At 43.5% G+C, this 7,810-nt stretch overlaps 1 long non-coding RNA gene across 1 annotated transcript in view; it reads left to right on the forward strand.

The window, feature by feature from the left end:
- LOC127007640 (uncharacterized) overlaps positions 1-6,645 on the forward strand; it is a 106,654-nt gene extending 100,009 nt beyond the window's left edge. The window contains exon 4 of the long non-coding RNA XR_007760314.1: positions 6,550-6,645. This is a non-coding gene — a long non-coding RNA (uncharacterized LOC127007640). The remainder of the gene's footprint in view (positions 1-6,549) is intronic.
- The last annotated feature ends 1,165 nt before the right edge of the window (positions 6,646-7,810 follow it).

A 7,810-nucleotide genomic window follows, 5' to 3' on the forward strand; every position in this document is an offset into this window, starting at 1 on the left:
GAGAAAAACAAAAAAAAAGGAGGGACGAAAGGGTGAAGAAGAGAAAAGAAAAAGGAAAAGAGGAGAAACGAGGGAAGGAACGAAGGGAATAAGAAAGAGCAGACGGAAGAAAAGCAGAAAAAATGGAGAGGAGGCGAAAAAGAAAAAAATTGAGAGGGTGAGACGAGTAGGCGAGGGAAAGGAGAGGAAAGGGAAGAGAAAGAGTAAGAAAGAGAAGAAAAAGCGACGAAGATGTAAGAGAAAACAGCAAGAAAAAGAAGATAATAGAAAAGGAAGAGCGAAGAGGAAGGAGATGGAAGAAAGGAATACGAAACAACTGAAAGAAAAGGAAAAGCAGAGAAAAGGCAAAAACGAAGAGAAGGAAAGACGAAAGGATGAGAAAGAAAGGAGAAGAGGAAGAAGAAGAGAAACCACGAGGGGAAGGGAGGAAGGAGTTTGGGATAGCAGAGTGAAGGGAAGAGGAAGAGAGGAAAGTGTTAAGAAAGAGGAGAATGAGGGACGAAGATATAAGAGAGAACAGTAGGAGGAAGAAAAAAAAGAAGTAGAAGCAGAAGAGAAAGAACGAAAGGGAACGAAAAAGGGGAAAGAAGCAATACGAAAAAGCAGAAGGAAGAGGAAGAGAGCAGGAAAGGGAACACGAGGAGAAGGAAAGACGAAGGGGTAAGGAGGAGAAGAGGGAAAAAAGAGAAGGAAGAAAAATGGAGCAAAAAAATGAGGTAAAGGAAAAGAGAGGAAATGGAGGAGAAAAAGAGGAAAAGAGCCTAAGGAAGAAGGAAGGAGGAAGAAAAGTGTAAAAGAAAACAGTTTGAATAAGAAGAGAAGAGAAAGAACGAAGAGGGACAATGAGAGGGAAAGTAGGAGTACAGAAAAGCAGAAAGAAAAGGGAAAACTAAGAACACGAAGAACAAGGAGGAACAAAAAGAGAGAGAGAAAGAAGGAGTAAGGGAAACCATGAAGCGAAAGAGAGGAGAAATGAAGAACAAGGGGAAGAAAAGTAAAAGACGAAGGAGTAAAGAAAAGGAGAAGAAAACAATGAGGAAGAGAGGAAAAGTGAGAGGAGGAGGAGGAGGAGGAGGAGGAGGAATCAAAAGAGAGGAGGGAGGGAGGAAGGGGTGAGGGAGGGAGGTGTGTCGACTGTTACTGACAATGTTAATTAAGGGAAGGCAAGGGACAAGAGGGCAGCGTATAGCCCTTTGCGGCGACCCTTGTTTGGTGGGTCACCCTTTGTTACGCGGACCCACCCCTGCCCCCCCTCACCCCTCACCCCATCCCTCTCTTCCTCCCCTCCACCCATCCTTTCAGCCCTCCCTTCCTTCGTCACTCCCTCCCTCCCTCCCTCTCGTCTCCTTCACCCTTCATATGCCCCGAGTATGTATCAGAGAGAGAGAGAGAGAGAGAGAGAGAGAGAGAGAGAGAGAGAGAGAACAGACAGACAGACAGACAGACGCAGACAGGCAGACAGACACAAACAAACAAAAAGTAGTAACATATACAGACACGAAAACGAAAACAGAAACAAAAACAGACAAACAGGAACAAACACAGACAGAAAAACAGACAGACACAAATAGAGAAAAAAATAGAAATAAAAGGAGAGAGAGAGAGAGAGAGAGAGAGAGAGAGAGAGAGAGAGAGAGAGAGAGAGAGAGAGAGAGAGAGAGAGAGAGAACAGACAGATAGACAGACAGACAAACGGGAACAAAAACCAACGCAGAAAACATACACAAATAAAGAGAGAAAAAAACAAAAATAAAAGGGGAGAGAGAGAGAGAGAGAGAGAGAGAGAGAGAGAGAGAGAGAGAGAGAGAGAGAGAGAGAGAGAGAGAGAGAAAGCGAGAGGGAGAAAGCTAAAAAGAGGGAAAAAAAGAGATCAAGCAAGAGAGAGGACAGGAAAAAAAAAAAAAGAGGAGAGGCCGGACCCATCACTCACGCCTCTCCGATCGCCCAAATTCCCCGTGACGTCTAAAAAGGCTTCGCGGGCCGCCCGAGGACGTCCCCCGGTGTCCTCATTTCGGGTGTCCTTCAGGCTCCTAATAATCCTTCACCCTTCCTTGTTTGATATCAATAATCGGTGGCGGCGCGGCATTGTACGGCGGCGACCCTTCCTTCCCTTCCTTCCCTTCCCTTCCCTCTCCCGCCCCGCCCCTTCCTGCCCCCCCCCTCCCTCTCTCCTTCCCTCTCCCCTTGTCTCCCTCCCTCCTTCACCTCCTTTCCCCTTCCCTTCCCTCTTCAACTCATCCTAGCGTGAACTGTGTGGCTACCTGTGGGAAGGAGAAAGAGAGAGAGAGAGAGAGAGAGAGAGAGAGAGAGAGAGAGAGAGAGAACCACACAGATAGTATAGATAGATATAGATATACCGATAGCTAAATAGATACACACATACCCACGTACACAAAAACAAACAAACAAACAAAATAGATCAGTTTAAGCTCTGAGATACACCGTCAAAGAAAATAAAAATAAAAAAAATAAAAAAAACAGGAAAACAAACTAATGAAGGAGACAACTTTTTTTATATTCCCTTCTCCCACCTACATCATAAAACGCAACAACAACAGAAAAGATAAAGATAAAGAACAAACAAACAGCAGTAGGAGGATAATTGCATTTGATTGGCCACAGAAGCTGCCCATTAGCAAATCTGATTGGCTGACAAGTCTACTAAATCACAATTATCTATTTTTTTCTTAAGGTCTCGCGGTAAACTTTTCTCCCGTTGGTGGAAAACATGAAGAAAATATGAACCCGCGGAACTAATGGTCTCACTAACGTTACGACCTGCCGCGGCCAATCAGCTCCCGCGTCTCAAGCTGCCGGCCAATAGGAGAGGGGCTTCCGGAGGGCCAAGAGACGCTGGGGGTTCACGCGGGGACGAAGAATGATCGGCGCGGGTCGTTGTTGGGTGTTTGTAACCAGAGTCGGTGGTCGGCGACGCGGTAACGAGGCGGCTTGACCCGAATGGTAAATGAAATGAGCGGCGGAGGAGGAACGAGAGGGAAAAAGAGAGAGAAAAGGGAAGAAAAGATGTTTACGCGCACCCGCTCCTGCTCACACACACACACACACACACACACACACACACACACACACACACACACACACACACTCGGAATTTCGTGGTCCAATTACTCACCTGAAGGAGGACGGGACAGGTGAGGCGTTGAATGCGAAGTGGAGGAGGAGGAGGAGGAGATGACACAGGTACACTATACATATACTTTTGGCGACGAGGATTAAGACGACAAAGGAAGGAGAAGGGTAGAGGAGGAGGAGGAGGAGGAGGAGGAGGAGGAAGAGTAATGAAAGAACCGCATGGACAAGGAAGGAGGAGTAGGGGAAGAGGAGAAAAAGGAGAAAAAATAAAGGTTTTGGGCAAAGGAGTTGAGGATGAATAGCGTAAGAAATGGAGAGGAAGCACGAGGGTGGGTACACAGAGAACGGCACGGAGAAAAGTAAGGAAAAGAGAAGGAAATAGGGGAGAAATTGCATAATGAAGGATGGAGTTTTAAAAGTATGAGAAGAGGGAAGATCAACATGAGAAAGATTAAAGAAAGTGAGGGAAGGAAACTAAAAATGAAGAGGGGCAGGAGGAGGAGAGAAAGAAGGATTGTATGGAGGAGAACAGAGGCGTATAGGAGAAGAGGAGGAAGAGGAAACATTGGAAAGGGAGGAAGGTTATAAATAGAGGAGAATCAACAGCACGGGGAAAAGGGAAAGAGGAAAAAACGATAAAACAATGGCATAGGAAGAATATAGGAGGCTTATTAGAAGATGGAAAAGAACAACATGGAGAACAGAAGACGCGTGGGTGACGAAAGAGGAAAAGAAAGAGAACTGCAGAAGGGAAAGAGGAGCCACAGCGAAGAGGTGAATAACGCAGAGCAAAGGAAGCCCGAGGGAAGGGACGAGTGCTCGGGGGCAGCGCTGCACTTTAAATAACAATAATTAAAGAGGGAAAAAAGATGAGTCGAGGGCAAACTATACAGAGGCGAGGAAGTAAAACCGTGTAATTATCTTAATGTGACAGGCAAATGGGCGAGTGTGGAGGATGTTACTGTTTGGGAATATTTACTTTACGTGTTCATTTGGCTGTAAACTGTTTGGTGGGTTGTGCTGTGATGGCGGGGAGACACGTGAAGGACTGTGACGGTGGTTGTGACGGACTGTGACGTGAGAAGGACAAGTTAAAGAAGGATGTTGGGTTTAAAGAATGATCGATGTGAATAAGATACCGGTGGATGTTTGGTGGGTTGTTCTGTGATGACGAAGAAACACGTGAATGACTGACTGTGATGGGATAGGATGGGAGAATGTGGGGAGCAACCTTGCCAAATTTTCGTACTCAGCCTCTAAATATTTACCCATTTCCAACCCAAAAACTGTCTCCTGGGCCCCAATAACAAGATTAATTTGTAGTTATCGTTAAAATAGTTAATTGCTGCTGTTTCTTGGCAATAGTTACGCGTCAAAAATCGGTCAACACTATGCTCTGAGTACGATAATCTGGCAACGGTGGTGGGGAGCTAGTGGATGGAGGATGTTTGTTGATGTTGAAGAATGATCGATAAATGTTTGGTGGTTTGTTCTGTGATGGTGAACAGCCACCTGAAGGACTGACGGTGACGGGCTGTGATGTGAGAATGTGGAAGGAAGCTAAGGGAGGATATTTGTTGAATCTAAAGAATGATCGATATACAAGAGGCTGTAAACTGTTTGGTGGGTTGTTCTGTGATGGTGGAGAGACACCTGAAGGACTGGTTGTGGCTGTGGAGTGGGAATGGGGAGGGAATTATGATGTTGAATTATCGATTTTAATATGCTGAAAAATGGTGATACTCCTTAAATGTTTCGAGAACACTTTATTGAGTGAAAAGTGGGTGTGGAAGAAGTTATGTTAGCAAATGAAATGCTTTGGATGCTAATGAGCTCATGAACTGTGACAATGAACTTTGAAAATATGTAATGGCTTTAATGCTGAAAAGTGTCACTATGTAATAAATATTCAGGAACATTTTTTTTTTATGGAGAGGAAATAAATAAGAAAGGAAAAATATTGAGGAATGAGCGATAGTTTTTTGTGTTTTTGGGGGGGATACGGAAGAATGTTATTTCTTACACACTGAGGAAGACTGTAATAGAGAAAAGTGGTCTATGAAAAAAGTGATCCTGAAAATATGTATAAAAGTTTTAGGTCTATAACATTCCTTTTTGCCGTGGAGGACAACGCGGCTCCGGCGAGTGTGTGATTTATCGGCGCCGCGGTCCACTCGGAGGCTCATTAATCCTAAGGCCGGGTACTAAAAAGTAATTACTTGGAAGATTAGTAATCATTAAAAGTGTGTGTGTGTGTGTGTGTGTGTGTGTGTGTGTGTGTGTGTGTGTGTAGCCAGCTTGATGATAATGGTAATGATAGCAGCAGGAATGGCAATAACGATGATGATGATAATAATAATGATAACAAGAAGGAGAAGAAGAAGAAGAAGAAGAAGAAGAAGAAGAAGAAGAAGAAGACAAAGAAAAAGAAAAAGAAGAAGAAAAAGAAAACGAAAAAAAAAGAAGAAAAAAACTACACACCAAAAGAGAAGAAAACGTGAATACAAAAACGAAACTGAAATCCGAAAATCACAAATACCTGGTTAAGTTGTGTAGTTCAATGCACTCTGCAGGCGACTCAGGTGGCGGCACAGACACCAGTTCACAATGAGCCTAAATATTGTTCGCGCTTCCGGGAGGTTTGTCTTTTGTTTAGAAGGAAATTGTTTTAAGTGTACGCGCGTTGTTTTCCTAACTCATATGTTTTTTATGTTGCGTGCAAGACTTAGGTTGATTAAAGAATTACACACTTTGTTTGATTTTTTTCTGATGGTTATATATTGAGTTACTTAGAGGTTTTCAAGTTTTTTCTCGTTGTTGTGGCTTTCAGGAGTGTTTCAGTTACTTGTGTTGTTTATGGAAGTTATACAAGTTACCTGTGCTGTTTAGGGGAGCCACACGTGTTGCTTGTGTTGCTGGTGAGGCGGCGGTGTGGCTGTGCTTGGGTTGTGTCCCGCCACGGTCTGCTGGGCTGGAGGACGCTGCGTGTGGCTGCTGATTGCCGTGTGTGTGTGTGTGTGTGTGTGTGTGTGTGTGTGTGTGTGTGTGTGTCTGTGTGTCTATCTATCTCTGTCTGTCTGTCTGTCTGTCTGTCTGTACGTATGTATGTATGTATGTATGTATGTACGTATATATAGGTATTTATGTATGTGTTCATGTCTCTCTACGTACGTGTCTACTTACCTGCACATCTCTGTATTTGGTTTATATTTGTTTGTTATTTTCTTTGTAAGTTTATTTCTGTCGGCCAGTCTTCCTGTCCAGTCTGTGTTTCATTCTGTGTCTGTACATCTGTTAATTTATTTATTTCCGTCAGACAATTTTCTTGTTCAGCCGTTGTACATTTCTGTCTCGATTTCTATTTGTAAATTAGTGTCTGTATGGTTGTCTTTTTGTTTGTCTGTCTACATGTATAGATCACGTCTTTGTCAACAACGTAATGATGCTGTCTTTCAGCGCCGCACGGGAAGCCGCCGAGTGTGTCTCCGCAGTGCCGCCCTCCCTGGCTCTCCGTCACCGTGTCTCCCCGCCACTCACAAGCACTTAACGGGGTACAGATCGATCAGCTAATAGTAGTTGTCTGAAGAAGCAGATATTATTATAGAGGGAGGTAGATGATTAATGTGTTTTTGGCTTATATTTGTATTCATGAAGGTAAAGCAGACACGATGGTTCTGGGCAGCATAGATTATGGCGGTGTCAAAGCCTTCCTCACGTTCAGAAATGTTTGTGTTCATAAAATGTTATCACCTAAGAAGTTTACGACATGATTGAAACCATTGACATACAGCAGCATGAAGGGCGAACTTTGGAGGACTCTCGGTGTGAAGGACCATTTATTTGCGGTCTCGTTGTGTTTGTTTTTCTTGTGACCGAATAAAGTGATGAGTTAGCACTTCAAGCTGGCTCACAATGTCACCTGTCAAGAATTTTACGGCCAGAAAGTTACTCAACAACCCGGACGAAGGTACACTGAGTCAGCTGAAAACACGTCAACAGTAAGGACACGTGAATCATGAGACACCAACACGAAGAGACGGACGATGTGTGACAGTGGATGATGATGATGATGATGATACTCTACCACACACGTCACGGTATCCCCCTCACCCTATTGGCTCGCAAAATATTAAAATAGTTTCCTTAAATATACGATTCAAAATACAGCGGTCGTAAAGTTGTTATAAGTGAAGTAGGAAAAGAAGAAAAAGAAACACAACTTGAAATATAGAACAATAATGACAAGTTTAAAGTAGTAGCAGAAGTAGTAGTAGTAGTAATAGTAGTAGTAGTAGTAGTAGTAGTAGTAGTAGTAGTAGTAGTAGCAGCAGTGGTAGTAGTAGTAGTAGTAGTAGTAGTAATAGTATCTTTTATGTTATAGTAGTAGTAGTAGTAGTAGTAGTAGTAGTAGTAGTAGTAATACCGGTCTACAGAACACCAAGGACATCGCTAAATCTACAAAAACGCTAATGTTCGCTGATGACATGCCATTGTAGCCTTCCTATTACGTACACACACACACACACACACACACACACACACACACACACACACACACACACACACACACACTTTCCCACATTTTGACAATCTCCTCAAAAATGTATTCAATTTAGGAGAACAAAGTGGAGGAGGAGGAGGAGGAGCAGAAGCAGGAGGAGAAGGAGGGAGAAAGAGAACAAGAGGAAGGGTAAGAAGAAGGACAGGAACGAGAGGG

This window comes from Eriocheir sinensis, chromosome 36 (genome assembly GCF_024679095.1).
Source record: "Eriocheir sinensis breed Jianghai 21 chromosome 36, ASM2467909v1, whole genome shotgun sequence".
NCBI lineage: Eukaryota > Metazoa > Arthropoda > Malacostraca > Decapoda > Varunidae > Eriocheir > Eriocheir sinensis.